General features: G+C 39.3%; 1 protein-coding gene across 2 annotated transcripts in view; it reads right to left on the bottom strand.

Moving 5' to 3' along the window:
* LOC134927888 (cadherin-9-like) overlaps positions 1-15,635 on the bottom strand; it is a 372,116-nt gene that overhangs the window by 33,389 nt on the left and 323,092 nt on the right. The window lies entirely within an intron of this gene.

Below are 15,635 nucleotides of genomic sequence, written 5' to 3' on the forward strand. Positions count from 1 at the left end.
CGTACTGCTATATATTATATACTGGTGGTCAGCATTCTGCACTGTCCTCCTACTATATATACTGCGCACAACAACTTAAAAGCACCACAGGTATGGATGGAGAGTATTCTTAACGATACAGAGGTAGGTAGAGCAGTAGACTACTGTACTATACTGCTATATATTATATACTGGTGGTCAGCAAAATTCTGCACTGTCCTCCTACTATATATACTGTGCAAAACTTAAATGCACCACAGGTTTGGATGGATAGTATACTTGACAACACAGAGGTAGGTAGAGCAGTGGACTACTGTACCGTACTGCTATATATTATATACTGGTGGTCAGCATTCTGCACTGTCCTCCTACTATATATACTGCACACAATAACTAAAATGCATCACAGGTATGGATGGATAGTATACTTGACGACAATGAGGTAGGTAGAGCAGTGGACTACTGTACCGTACTGCTATATATTATATACTGGTGGTCAGCAAAATTCTGCACTGTCCTCCTACTATATATACTGCGCACAACAACTAAAATGCACAACAGGTATGGATAAATAGTATACTTGACAACACAGAGGTAGGTAGAGCAGTGGACTACTGTACCGTACTGCTATATATTATATACTGGTGGTCAGCAAAATTCTGCACTGTCCTCCTACTATATAAACTGCGCACAACAACTAAAATGCACTACAGATATGGATGGTTAGTACACTTGACGACACAGAGGTAGGTAGAGCAGTGGACTACTGTACCGTACTGCTATATATTATATACAGGTGGTCAGCAAAATTCTGCACTGTCCTCCTACTATATATATACTGCGCAAAACTTAAATGCACCACAGGTATGGATGGATAGTATACTTGACAACACAGAGGTAGATAGAGAAGTGGACTACTGTACCGTACTGCTCTATATTATATACTGCTGGTCAGCAAAATTATGCACTGTCCTCCTACTATATATACTGCGCACAACAACTAAAATGAACCACAGGTGTGGATGGATAGTATACTTGACGACACAGAGGTAGGTAGAGCAGTGGACTACAGTACCGTACTGCTATATATTATATACTGGTGGTCAGCAAAATTATGCACTGTCCTCCTACTATATATACTGTGCACAAAAACTAAAATGAACCTCAGGAATGGATGGATAGTATACATGACGACACAGAGGTAGGTTTAGCAGTTAACCACTGTACCGAACTGCTATATATTATATACTGGTGGTCAGCAAAATTATGCACAGTCCTCCTACTATATATACTGTGCACAACAACTAAAATGCATCCACAGGAATTGATGGATAGTATACTTGATGACACAGAGGTAGGTAAAGCAGTGGGCTACTGTACCGTACTGCTATATATGATATACTGGTGGTAAGCAAAATTCTGCACTGTCCTCCTACTATATATACTGCGCACAACAATTAAAATGCACCACAGGTATGGATGGATAGTATACTTGACGACACAGAGGTAGGTAGAGCAGTGGACTACTGTACCGTACTGCTATATATTATATACTGGTGGTCAGCAAAATTATGCACTGTCCTCCTATTATATATACTGCGCAATACTTAAATGCACCACAGGTATGGATGGATAGTATTCTTGATGACACAGAGGTAGGTAGAGCAGTGAACTACTGTACCATACTGCTATATATTATATACTGGTGGTCAGCAAAATTCTGTACATTCCTCCTACTATATATACTGCGCACAACAACTTAAATGCACCACAGGTATGGTTGGACAGTATTCTTGATGACACAGAGTTAGGTATAGCAGTGTACTACTGTACCGTAAAGCTATATATTATATACTGGTGGTCAGCAAAATTCTGCACTGTCGTCCTACTATGTATACTGCGCACAATAACTATAATGCATTACAAGTATGGATGGATAGTATACTTGACGACACAGAGTTAGGTAGAGCAGTGGACTAATGTACCGTACTGCTATTAATTATATACTGGTGGTCAGCAAAATTCTGCACTGTCCTCCTACTATATATACTGCGCACAACAATTAAAATGAACCACAGGTATGGATGGATAGTATACTTGACGACACAGAGGTAGGTAGAGCAGTGGACTACTGCACCATACTGCTATGTATTATATACCATTGGTCAGCATAATTATTCACAGTCCTCCTACTATATATACTGCGCACAACAACTAAAATGCATCAACAGGTATGGATGGGTAGTATACTTGATGACACAGAGGTAGGTAGAGCAGTTGACTACTGTACCGTACTGCTATATATTATATACTGGTTGTCAGCAAAATTCTGCACTGTCCTCCTACTATATATACTGCACACAACAACTAAAATGCACCACAGGTATGGATGGATAGTATACTTGATGACACAGAGGTAGGTAGAGCAGTGTACTATTGTACAGTACTGCTATATATTATATACTTGTGGTCAGCAAAATTATGCACTGTCCTCCTACTATATATACTGCGTGAAACTTAAATGCACTACAGGTATGGATGGTTAGTATTCTTGAGGAAACAGAGGTAGGTAGAGCAGTGGACTACTGTACCGTACTGCTATAAATTATATACTGGTGGTCATCTAAATTCTGTACTGTCCTCCTACTATATATACTGTGCACAAAAACTAAAATGCTAAAATGCACCACAGGTATGGATGGATAGTATACTTGACGACACAGAGGTAGGTACAGCAGTTGACTACTGTACTGTACTGCTATATATTATATACTGGTGGTCAGCAAAATTCTGCACTGTCCTCCTACTATATATATTGTGCAAAACTTAAATGCACCACAGGTATGGATGGATAGCTTACTTGATGACACAGAGGTAGGTAGAGCAGTGGACTACTGTACCGTACTGCTATATATTATATACTGGTGGTCAGCAAAATTATGCACTGTCCTCCTACTATATATACTGCGCAAAACTTAAATGCACCACAGGTATGGATGGATAGTATACTTAATGACACATAGGTAGGTAGAGCAGTGGACTACTGTACTGTACTGCTTTATATTATATACTGGTGGTCAGCAAAATTCTGCACTGTCCTCCTACTATATATACTGTGCAAAACTTAAATGCACCACAGGTTTGGATGGATAGTATACTTGACAACACAGAGGTAGGTAGAGCAGTGGACTACTGTACCATACTGCTATATATTATATACTGGTGGTCAGCAAAATTCTGCACTGTCCTCCTACTATATATACTGCGCACAACAATTAAAATGCACCACAGGTATGGATTGATAGTATACTTGACAACACAGAGGTAGGTAGAGCAGTGGACTACTGTACCGTACTGCTATATATTATATACTGGTGGTCAGCAAAATTCAGCACTATCCTCCTACTATATATACTGTGCAAAACTTAAATGCACCACAGGTATGGATGGATAGTATACTTGAATACACAGAGGTAGGTAGAGCAGTGGACTACTGTACCGTACTGCTATATATTATATACTGCTGGTCAGCAAAATTCTGCACTGTCCACCTACTATATATACTGCGCACAACAACTAAAATGCACCACAGGTATGGATGGATAGTATACTTGATGACACAGAGGTAGGTAGAGCAGTGGACTATTGTACCGTACTGCTATATATTATATACTGGTGGTCAGCAAAATTATGCACTGTCCTCCTACTATATATATTGCGCACAACAACTAAAATGCACCACAGGTATGGATGGATAGCATACTTGACGACACAGAGGTAGGTAGAGCAGTGGACTACTGTACCGTACTGCTATATATTATATACTGGTGGTCAGCAAAATTCTGCACTGTTCTCCTACTATATATACGGCGCACAACAACTAAAATGAACCACAGGTATGGATGGATAGTATACTTGACGACACAGAGGTAGGTAGAGCAGTGGACTACTGTACCGTACTGCTATATATTATATACTGGTGGTCAGTAAAATTCTGCACTATCCTCCTACTATATAAACTGCGCAAAACTTAAATGCACCACAGGTATGGATGGATAGTATACTTGATGACACAGAGGTAGGTAGAGCAGTGGACTACTGTACCATACTGCTATATATTATATACTGGTGGTAAGCAAAATTCTGCACTGTCCTCCTACTATATATACTGTGCACAACAACTAAAATGAACCACAGGTATGGATGGATAGTATACTTAGCGACACAGAGGTAGGTAGAGCAGTGGATTACAGTACCGTACTGCTATATATTATATACTGGTGGTCAGCAAAATTCTGCACTGTCCTCCTACTATATATAAAGTGCAAAACTTAAATGCACCACAGGTAAGGATGGATAGTATACTTGATGACACAGAGGTAGGTAGAGCAGTGGACTTCTGTACCGTACTGCTATATATTAAATACTGGTGGTCAGCAAAATTCTGCACTGTCCTCCTACTATATACACTGTGCACAAATACTAAAATGAACCTCAGGTATGGATGGATAGTATACTTGACGACACAGAGGTAGGTTTAGCAGTGGACTACTGTACCGTACTGCTATATATTATATACTGGTGTTCAGCAAAATTATACACTGTCCTCCTACTATATAAACTGCGCACAACAACTAAAATGCACCACAGGTATGGATGGATAGTATACTTGACAACACAGAGGTAGGTAGAGCAGTGGACTACTGTACCGTACTGCTATATATTATATACTGGTGGTCAGCAAAATTCTGCACTGTCCTCCTACTATATATACTGCGCACAACAACTAAAATGCACCACAGGTATGGATGGATAGTATACTTGACGACGAAGAGGTAGGTAGAGCAGTGGACTACTGTACCGTACTGCTATATATTATATACTGGTAGTCAGCAAAATTCTGCACTTTCCTCCTACTATATATACTGCGCACAACAACTAAAATGCACCACAGGTATGGATGGATAGTATTCTTGACAACACAGAGGTAGGTAGAGCAGTGGACTACTGTACCGTACTGCTATATATTATATACTGGTAGTCAGCAAAATTCTGTACTGTCCTCCTACTATATATACTGTGCACAACATCTAAAATGCACCACAGGTATGGATGGATAGTATACTTGACGACACATAGGTAGGTAGAGCAGTGGACTTCTGTACCGTGTGCTATATATTAAATACTGGTGGTCAGCAAAATTCTGCACTGTCCTCCTACTATATATACTGTGCAAAAAAAACTAAAATGAACCTCAGGTATGGATGGATAGTATACTTGACGACACAGAGGTAGGTAGAGCAGTGGACTACTGTACCGTACTGCTATATATTAAATACTGGTGGTCAGCAAAATTCTGCACTGTCCTCCTACTATATATACTGTGCACAAAAACTAAAATGAACCTCAGGTATGGATGGATTGTATACTTGACGACACAGAGGTAGGTTTAGCAGTGGATTATTGTACCGTACTGCTATATATTATATACTGGTGGTCAGCAAAATTATGCACTGTCCTCCTACTATATAAACTGCGCACAACAACTAAAATGCACCACAGGTATGGATGAATTGTATACTTGACGACACAGAGGTAGGTAGAGCAGTGGACTACTGTACCGTACTGCTATATATTATATACTGGTGGTCAGCAAAATTCTGCACTGTACTCCTACTATATATACTGCGCACAACAACTAAAATGCACAACAGGTATGGATGGATAGTATACTTGACGACACAGAGGTATGTAGAGCAGTGGACTACTGTACCGTACTGCTATATATTATATACTGGTGGTCAGCATTCTGCACTGTCCTCCTACTATATATACTGCGCACAACAACTTAAAAGCACCACAGGTATGGAAGGAGAGTATTCTTAATGATACAGAGGTAGGTAGAGCAGTAGACTACTGTACTATACTGCTATATATTATATACTGGTGGTCAGCAAAATTCTGCACTGTCCTCCTACTATATATACTGTGCAAAACTTAAATGCACCACAGGTTTGGATGGATAGTATACTTGACAACACAGAGGTAGGTAGAGCAGTGGACTACTGTACCGTACTGCTATATATTATATACTGGTGGTCAGCATTCTGCACTGTCCTCCTACTATATATACTGCACACAATAACTAAAATGCATCACAGGTATGGATGGATAGTATACTTGACGACAAAGAGGTAGGTAGAGCAGTGGACTACTGTACCGTACTGCTATATATTATATACTGGTGGTCAGCAAAATTCTGCACTGTCCTCCTACTATATATACTGCGCACAACAACTAAAATGCACAACAGGTATGGATGGATAGTATACTTGACAACACAGAGGTAGGTAGAGCAGTGGACTTCTGTACCGTACTGCTATATATTATATACTGGTGGTCAGCAAAATTCTGCACTGTCCTCCTACTATATAAACTGCGCACAACAACTAAAATGCACTACAGATATGGATGGTTAGTACACTTGACGACACAGAGGTAGGTAGAGCAGTGGACTACTGTACCGTACTGCTATATATTATATACAGGTGGTCAGCAAAATTCTGCACTGTCCTCCTACTATATATATACTGCGCAAAACTTAAATGCACCACAGGTATGAATGGATAGTATACTTGACAACACAGAGGTAGGTAGAGCAGTGGACTACTGTACCGTACTGCTATATATTATATACAGGTGGTCAGCAAAATTCTGCACTGTCCTCCTACTATATATATACTGCGCAAAACTTAAATGCACCACAGGTATGGATGGATAGTATACTTGACAACACAGAGGTAGATAGAGAAGTGGACTACTGTACCGTACTGCTCTATATTATATACTGCTGGTCAGCAAAATTATGCACTGTCCTCCTACTATATATACTGCGCACAACAACTAAAATGAACCACAGGTGTGGATGGATAGTATACTTGATGACACAGAGGTAGGTAGAGCAGTGGACTACTGTACCGTACTGCTATATATTATATACTGGTGGTCAGCAAAATTATGCACTGTCCTCCTACTATATATACTGTGCACAAAAACTAAAATGAACCTCAGGTATGGATGGATAGTATACATGACGACACAGAGGTAGGTTTAGCAGTTAACCACTGTACCGAACTGCTATATATTATATACTGGTGGTCAGCAAAATTATGCACAGTCCTCCTACTATATATACTGTGCACAACAACTAAAATGCATCCACAGGTATTGATGGATAGTATACTTGATGACACAGAGGTAGGTAGAGCAGTGGGCTACTGTACCGTACTGCTATATATGATATACTGGTGGTAAGCAAAATTCTGCACTGTCCTCCTACTATATATACTGCGCACAACAATTAAAATGCACCACAGGTATGGATGGATAGTATACTTGACGACACAGAGGTAGGTAGAGCAGTGGACTACTGTACCGTACTGCTATATATTATATACTGGTGGTCAGCAAAATTATGCACTGTCCTCCTATTATATATACTGCGCAATACTTAAATGCACCACAGGTATGGATGGATAGTATTCTTGATGACACAGAGGTAGGTAGAGCAGTGAACTACTGTACCATACTGCTATATATTATATACTGGTGGTCAGCAAAATTCTGTACATTCCTCCTACTATATATACTGCGCACAACAACTTAAATGCACCACAGGTATGGTTGGACAGTATTCTTGATGACACAGAGTTAGGTATAGCAGTGTACTACTGTACCGTAAAGCTATATATTATATACTGGTGGTCAGCAAAATTCTGCACTGTCGTCCTACTATGTATACTGCGCACAATAACTATAATGCATTACAAGTATGGATGGATAGTATACTTGACGACACAGAGTTAGGTAGAGCAGTGGACTAATGTACCGTACTGCTATTAATTATATACTGGTGGTCAGCAAAATTCTGCACTGTCCTCCTACTATATATACTGCGCACAACAATTAAAATGAACCACAGGTATGGATGGATAGTATACTTGACGACACAGAGGTAGGTAGAGCAGTGGACTACTGCACCATACTGCTATGTATTATATACCGTTGGTCAGCATAATTATTCACAGTCCTCCTACTATATATACTGCGCACAACAACTAAAATGCATTAACAGGTATGGATGGGTAGTATACTTGATGACACAGAGGTAGGTAGAGCAGTGGACTACTGTACCGTACTGCTATATATTATATACTGGTTGTCAGCAAAATTCTGCACTGTCCTCCTACTATATATACTGCACACAACAACTAAAATGCACCACAGGTATGGATGGATAGTATACTTGATGACACAGAGGTAGGTAGAGCAGTGTACTATTGTACAGTACTGCTATATATTATATACTGGTGGTCAGCAAAATTCTGCACTGTCCTCCTACTATATATACTGTGCAAAACTTAAATGCACCACAGGTTTGGATGGATAGTATACTTGACAACACAGAGGTAGGTAGAGCAGTGGACTACTGTACCGTACTGCTATATATTATATACTGGTGGTCAGCATTCTGCACTGTCCTCCTACTATGTATACTGCGCACAATAACTATAATGCATTACAAGTATGGATGGATAGTATACTTGACGACACAGAGTTAGGTAGAGCAGTGGACTAATGTACCGTACTGCTATTAATTATATACTGGTGGTCAGCAAAATTCTGCACTGTCATCCTACTATATATACTGCGCACAACAATTAAAATGAACCACAGGTATGGATGGATAGTATACTTGACGACACAGAGGTAGGTAGAGCAGTGGACTACTGCACCATACTGCTATGTATTATATACCGTTGGTCAGCATAATTATTCACAGTCCTCCTACTATATATACTGCGCACAACAACTAAAATGCATTAACAGGTATGGATGGGTAGTATACTTGATGACACAGAGGTAGGTAGAGCAGTGGACTACTGTACCGTACTGCTATATATTATATACTGGTTGTCAGCAAAATTCTGCACTGTCCTCCTACTATATATACTGCACACAACAACTAAAATGCACCACAGGTATGGATGGATAGTATACTTGATGACACAGAGGTAGGTAGAGCAGTGTACTATTGTACAGTACTGCTATATATTATATACTGGTGGTCAGCAAAATTCTGCACTGTCCTCCTACTATATATACTGTGCAAAACTTAAATGCACCACAGGTTTGGATGGATAGTATACTTGACAACACAGAGGTAGGTAGAGCAGTGGACTACTGTACCGTACTGCTATATATTATATACTGGTGGTCAGCATTCTGCACTGTCCTCCTACTATATATACTGCACACAATAACTAAAATGCATCACAGGTATGGATGGATAGTATACTTGACGACAAAGAGGTAGGTAGAGCAGTGGACTACTGTACCGTACTGCTATATATTATATACTGGTGGTCAGCAAAATTCTGCACTGTCCTCCTACTATATATACTGCGCACAACAACTAAAATGCACAACAGGTATGGATGGATAGTATACTTGACAACACAGAGGTAGGTAGAGCAGTGGACTTCTGTACCGTACTGCTATATATTATATACTGGTGGTCAGCAAAATTCTGCACTGTCCTCCTACTATATAAACTGCGCACAACAACTAAAATGCACTACAGATATGGATGGTTAGTACACTTGACGACACAGAGGTAGGTAGAGCAGTGGACTACTGTACCGTACTGCTATATATTATATACAGGTGGTCAGCAAAATTCTGCACTGTCCTCCTACAATATATATACTGCGCAAAACTTAAATGCACCACAGGTATGAATGGATAGTATACTTGACAACACAGAGGTAGGTAGAGCAGTGGACTACTGTACCGTACTGCTATATATTATATACAGGTGGTCAGCAAAATTCTGCACTGTCCTCCTACTATATATATACTGCGCAAAACTTAAATGCACCACAGGTATGGATGGATAGTATACTTGACAACACAGAGGTAGATAGAGAAGTGGACTACTGTACCGTACTGCTCTATATTATATACTGCTGGTCAGCAAAATTATGCACTGTCCTCCTACTATATATACTGCGCACAACAACTAAAATGAACCACAGGTGTGGATGGATAGTATACTTGATGACACAGAGGTAGGTAGAGCAGTGGACTACTGTACCGTACTGCTATATATTATATACTGGTGGTCAGCAAAATTATGCACTGTCCTCCTACTATATATACTGTGCACAAAAACTAAAATGAACCTCAGGTATGGATGGATAGTATACATGACGACACAGAGGTAGGTTTAGCAGTTAACCACTGTACTGAACTGCTATATATTATATACTGGTGGTCAGCAAAATTATGCACAGTCCTCCTACTATATATACTGTGCACAACAACTAAAATGCATCCACAGGTATTGATGGATAGTATACTTGATGACACAGAGGTAGGTAGAGCAGTGGGCTACTGTACCGTACTGCTATATATGATATACTGGTGGTAAGCAAAATTCTGCACTGTCCTCCTACTATATATACTGCGCACAACAATTAAAATGCACCACAGGTATGGATGGATAGTATACTTGACGACACAGAGGTAGGTAGAGCAGTGGACTACTGTACCGTACTGCTATATATTATATACTGGTGGTCAGCAAAATTATGCACTGTCCTCCTATTATATATACTGCGCAATACTTAAATGCACCACAGGTATGGATGGATAGTATTCTTGATGACACAGAGGTAGGTAGAGCAGTGAACTACTGTACCATACTGCTATATATTATATACTGGTGGTCAGCAAAATTCTGTACATTCCTCCTACTATATATACTGCGCACAACAACTTAAATGCACCACAGGTATGGTTGGACAGTATTCTTGATGACACAGAGTTAGGTATAGCAGTGTACTACTGTACCGTAAAGCTATATATTATATACTGGTGGTCAGCAAAATTCTGCACTGTCGTCCTACTATGTATACTGCGCACAATAACTATAATGCATTACAAGTATGGATGGATAGTATACTTGACGACACAGAGTTAGGTAGAGCAGTGGACTAATGTACCGTACTGCTATTAATTATATACTGGTGGTCAGCAAAATTCTGCACTGTCCTCCTACTATATATACTGCGCACAACAATTAAAATGAACCACAGGTATGGATGGATAGTATACTTGACGACACAGAGGTAGGTAGAGCAGTGGACTACTGCACCATACTGCTATGTATTATATACCGTTGGTCAGCATAATTATTCACAGTCCTCCTACTATATATACTGCGCACAACAACTAAAATGCATTAACAGGTATGGATGGGTAGTATACTTGATGACACAGAGGTAGGTAGAGCAGTGGACTACTGTACCGTACTGCTATATATTATATACTGGTTGTCAGCAAAATTCTGCACTGTCCTCCTACTATATATACTGCACACAACAACTAAAATGCACCACAGGTATGGATGGATAGTATACTTGATGACACAGAGGTAGGTAGAGCAGTGTACTATTGTACAGTACTGCTATATATTATATACTTGTGGTCAGCAAAATTATGCACTGTCCTCCTACTATATATACTGCGTGAAACTTAAATGCACTACAGGTATGGATGGTTAGTATTCTTGAGGAAACAGAGGTAGGTAGAGCAGTGGACTACTGTACCGTACTGCTATAAATTATATACTGGTGGTCATCTAAATTCTGTACTGTCCTCCTACTATATATACTGTGCACAAAAACTAAAATGCTAAAATGCACCACAGGTATGGATGGATAGTATACTTGACGACACAGAGGTAGGTACAGCAGTTGACTACTGTACTGTACTGCTATATATTATATACTGGTGGTCAGCAAAATTCTGCACTGTCCTCCTACTATATATATTGTGCAAAACTTAAATGCACCACAGGTATGGATGGATAGCTTACTTGATGACACAGAGGTAGGTAGAGCAGTGGACTACTGTACCGTACTGCTATATATTATATACTGGTGGTCAGCAAAATTATGCACTGTCCTCCTACTATATATACTGCGCAAAACTTAAATGCACCACAGGTATGGATGGATAGTATACTTAATGACACATAGGTAGGTAGAGCAGTGGACTACTGTACTGTACTGCTTTATATTATATACTGGTGGTCAGCAAAATTATGCACTGTCCTCCTACTATATATACTGTGCAAAACTTTAATGCACCACAGGTATGGATGGATAGTATACTTGACGACACAGAGGTAGGTAGAGCAGTGGACTACTGTACCGTACTGATATAATACTGGTGGTCACTGGTCAGCAAAATTCTGCACTGTTCTCCTACTATATACTACAATGCAGCACAGATATGGAGCATTTTTCAGGCAGAGAACGTAGATATTTTCAGCACACTGAGCACAGATATTTGCAAGCACACTGAGCAGATATTTGCAGCACACTGAGCACAGATATTTGCAGCACACTGAACACAACTGAGAGAACGCTGCACACGTCCTCTACCTATCATCTCCAATGCACGAGTGAAAATGTCAGCGATGCGCGGCTCCTTATATAGAATACGAATCTCGCGAGAATCCGACAGCGGGATGATGACGTTCGGGCGCACTCGGGTTAACCGAGCAAGGCGGGAAGATTCGAGTCCGCCTCGGAACCGCGTAAAATGGGTGAAGTTCGGGGGGGTTCGGTTTCCGAGGAACCGAACCCGCTCATCACTAGTCAATTCCCAATATTTTATTAGTAATTCATCTAGTTCTATGTGCTAATTCAAAGTTTGATAAATAAACTGTGTTTATCTTATAGGAGTGTTATCATACAGCTCTATATCATCTGGATATAGAAAAAGCAAGAAAATACATCATGTTCCAGTATTGGTGCACTGAGGCACTTGATCTAAGGGGTAATCACATCCCACTGTATATGTGCTAGATTTTTCCTAAAATACTGGAATTGTACAAAAGACTAATATTAGGTACTCTAGGTAGTATATGTGTACTAAGTACTCTATGTAGTATATGTGTAAGTTTAGTCTGCATCTACGGAAGTTACTATTGAATAATATTCCATATATTTTGTAATTAAAAAATTGATTGCATCTAAGTAATTTAGGACATTATTCAGAGATGGACGCAGATTACTGAATACGCAGCCATATCTGCATCCATCTCCTCACATGTTGGGGGCCTTCCAGTACAGGGCCTCTAGATGTGTCCGCAATTACAATGTGGATGCATAGAACTAAGGTTGACCCCTGGCAACCTAACCTAACAGGACAGTGCTCAGTATTTTAAGATGGTTTCTATTCTACAGTATGTCAACAGTCACATAATTAATATAATGAGAGGTAAATAAGCAGGAACAGAAAAACCACAGTTTTGCTTTTTCTGATTAATTATCTATATATCAATTATGAGTGTGCTTGAAACTTCTTATTACATTGTTTGAAGCAGTACTATTTTTCAGGTTGAATGCAAAGTAACACCATTCTGAAAGTTCTGTTTAACAATGATGTAGCCTAAAATGATGTTCCACAACTTTACTTTTGACAGCACTGCTGGATTGGCCAGCTTGCACTTCAGGAAAATGCAAGAAGGTCCGATGGCTTGATATGCCAGTTCAGCCATCTGGATGCATCACCGAGCAGGTACATCTCATTACACTCTGCTCAGCCAGCATGCTTAGATGGGGTTTTCCAACAAGCCTACATCCCTAAGATTCATGAAATATACCCCATGGTGCATGTCCATGTCTCTTTCACCTATGCATGTACAGGCCCCTGTCCATACTTGCCAGACAGACATTCTAACATTCACCAGAGTTTAGAGAATACCATTGAGATTATCCATTCAAATCACACCATTAGTCTCTAGTTGCCCAGACCAATACCACAAGATATTTAATGCAGATGAGCATCAAATGCAATCTGCGCAGGGGGACATATTCAAATAAAGGAAATCCGTAAATACATAATATGATTCTGAAGGTTATTTAAATTATTAAAGAAAAAAAGAAAGTTCTAAAAGAAAGTTTTTACATCTGCCTTCCAAGGGAATATTAGAACATTTAAGAGGACATTGTTATTCTGCTCATACAGGTGTTATACATTACAGTACCAGCAGCAGCCACATAAGGATATTTTAAAATGATAGTACAGCACATACTGTAAAAAACTCCTGAAAAGTAAATGGTGTTGTTCCATGGAACTTTCATCTACATTTTAAATAGTAAAGTATGTGAAGATCCGAAGTTTTAGAGTCTAACTCACAGAGCATTACACAGAACTTCTGGGTCAGATCATGCAGACAGGAGACAGATAAAGATAAAATAATATATTTATTAGAGATTTACTTAATATAAGTTCTCTAAATCAGCTATAAAATAAACACATAAAAATAAAAAAATAAATTAAACTAGAACAACTAGTCACAATAAACACCAAGGGGTATATTTACTAAAGGTTGATTCATTTTTTATTTAATTTTTAGTTCAATGTTAGATCGATTTTTAAATCGATTTTAATCGATAATGGGCTTCCAGGGTTAAAACACACATTTACTAGCAGATGAGTTTTTCAATAAATTTTTAAATGTTAGTAAATGCGTGTTTTAACTAGTGATGTGCACCAGAAATTTTTCAGGTTTTGTGTTTTGGTTTTGGATTGGGTTCCACGGCCGTGTTTTGGATTCGGACGCGTTTTGGAAAAACTTCCCTGAAAATTTTTTGTCGGATTCGGGTGTGTTTTGGATTTGGGTGGTTTTTTACAAAAACCCCTCAAAAACAGCTTAAATCAAATAATTTGGGGGTAATTTTGATCCCATAGTATTGTTAACCTCAATAACCATAATTTCCACTCATTTCCAGTCTATTCTGAACACCTCACACCTCAAAATATTATTTTTAGTCCTAAAATTTGCACAGAGGTCGCTGGATGGCTAAGCTAAGTGACCCAAGTGGCTGACACAAACACCTGGCCCATCTAGGAGTGGCACTGCAGTGTCAGATAGGATGGCAGATTTAAAAAATAGTCCCCAAACAGCACATGATGCAAAGAAAAAAAGAGGTGTAATGAGGTAGCTGTGTGGCTAAGCTAAGCGACCTAAGTGGCCGACACAAACACCTGGCCCATCTAGGAGTGGTGTGACAAAGAAAGAAAAAGTATGACTCTTGTTAGGGCGCACTCTTGTTGTATCGAAGTGTCTAATGATTAGTGATGTGTATAATAAATAATCAATTCTTTATTTCTGCTCTTAAAATAAATGGCAACTCAGCACAAAACAAAAATCAGTAATGAAATTTAACATAAATGAATATTGGCATTCCAAAAATGAGACAAGTATTCCCTAAAGAAATTTCGGAATGTTCAGATCTTGTTTATGCTTGGATAAATGCATATTGGAAGATAGCTACATACCATGCTGCTTCCGTCTGCCAAAGATCTGTACAAACTGTGTTTGTATTGATAAAGCCTTAAATAGGGATGATTTCAAGCGAGGGAACACCCCCTGACTGAGATCAAGCCCTGATAATTCGAATCCGTCTTAGAGAAAATTGCATACGATGAACAAGGGTGAGATCTGGACACAGTGAAGTAATCAGAATGAGTGAAAGTGGTGATCCTGCTGTTAGTGTTATCTCACAGGGAATACA

This window comes from Pseudophryne corroboree, chromosome 5, assembly GCF_028390025.1.
Source record: "Pseudophryne corroboree isolate aPseCor3 chromosome 5, aPseCor3.hap2, whole genome shotgun sequence".
In the NCBI taxonomy this organism is placed as follows: Eukaryota; Metazoa; Chordata; class Amphibia; order Anura; family Myobatrachidae; genus Pseudophryne; species Pseudophryne corroboree.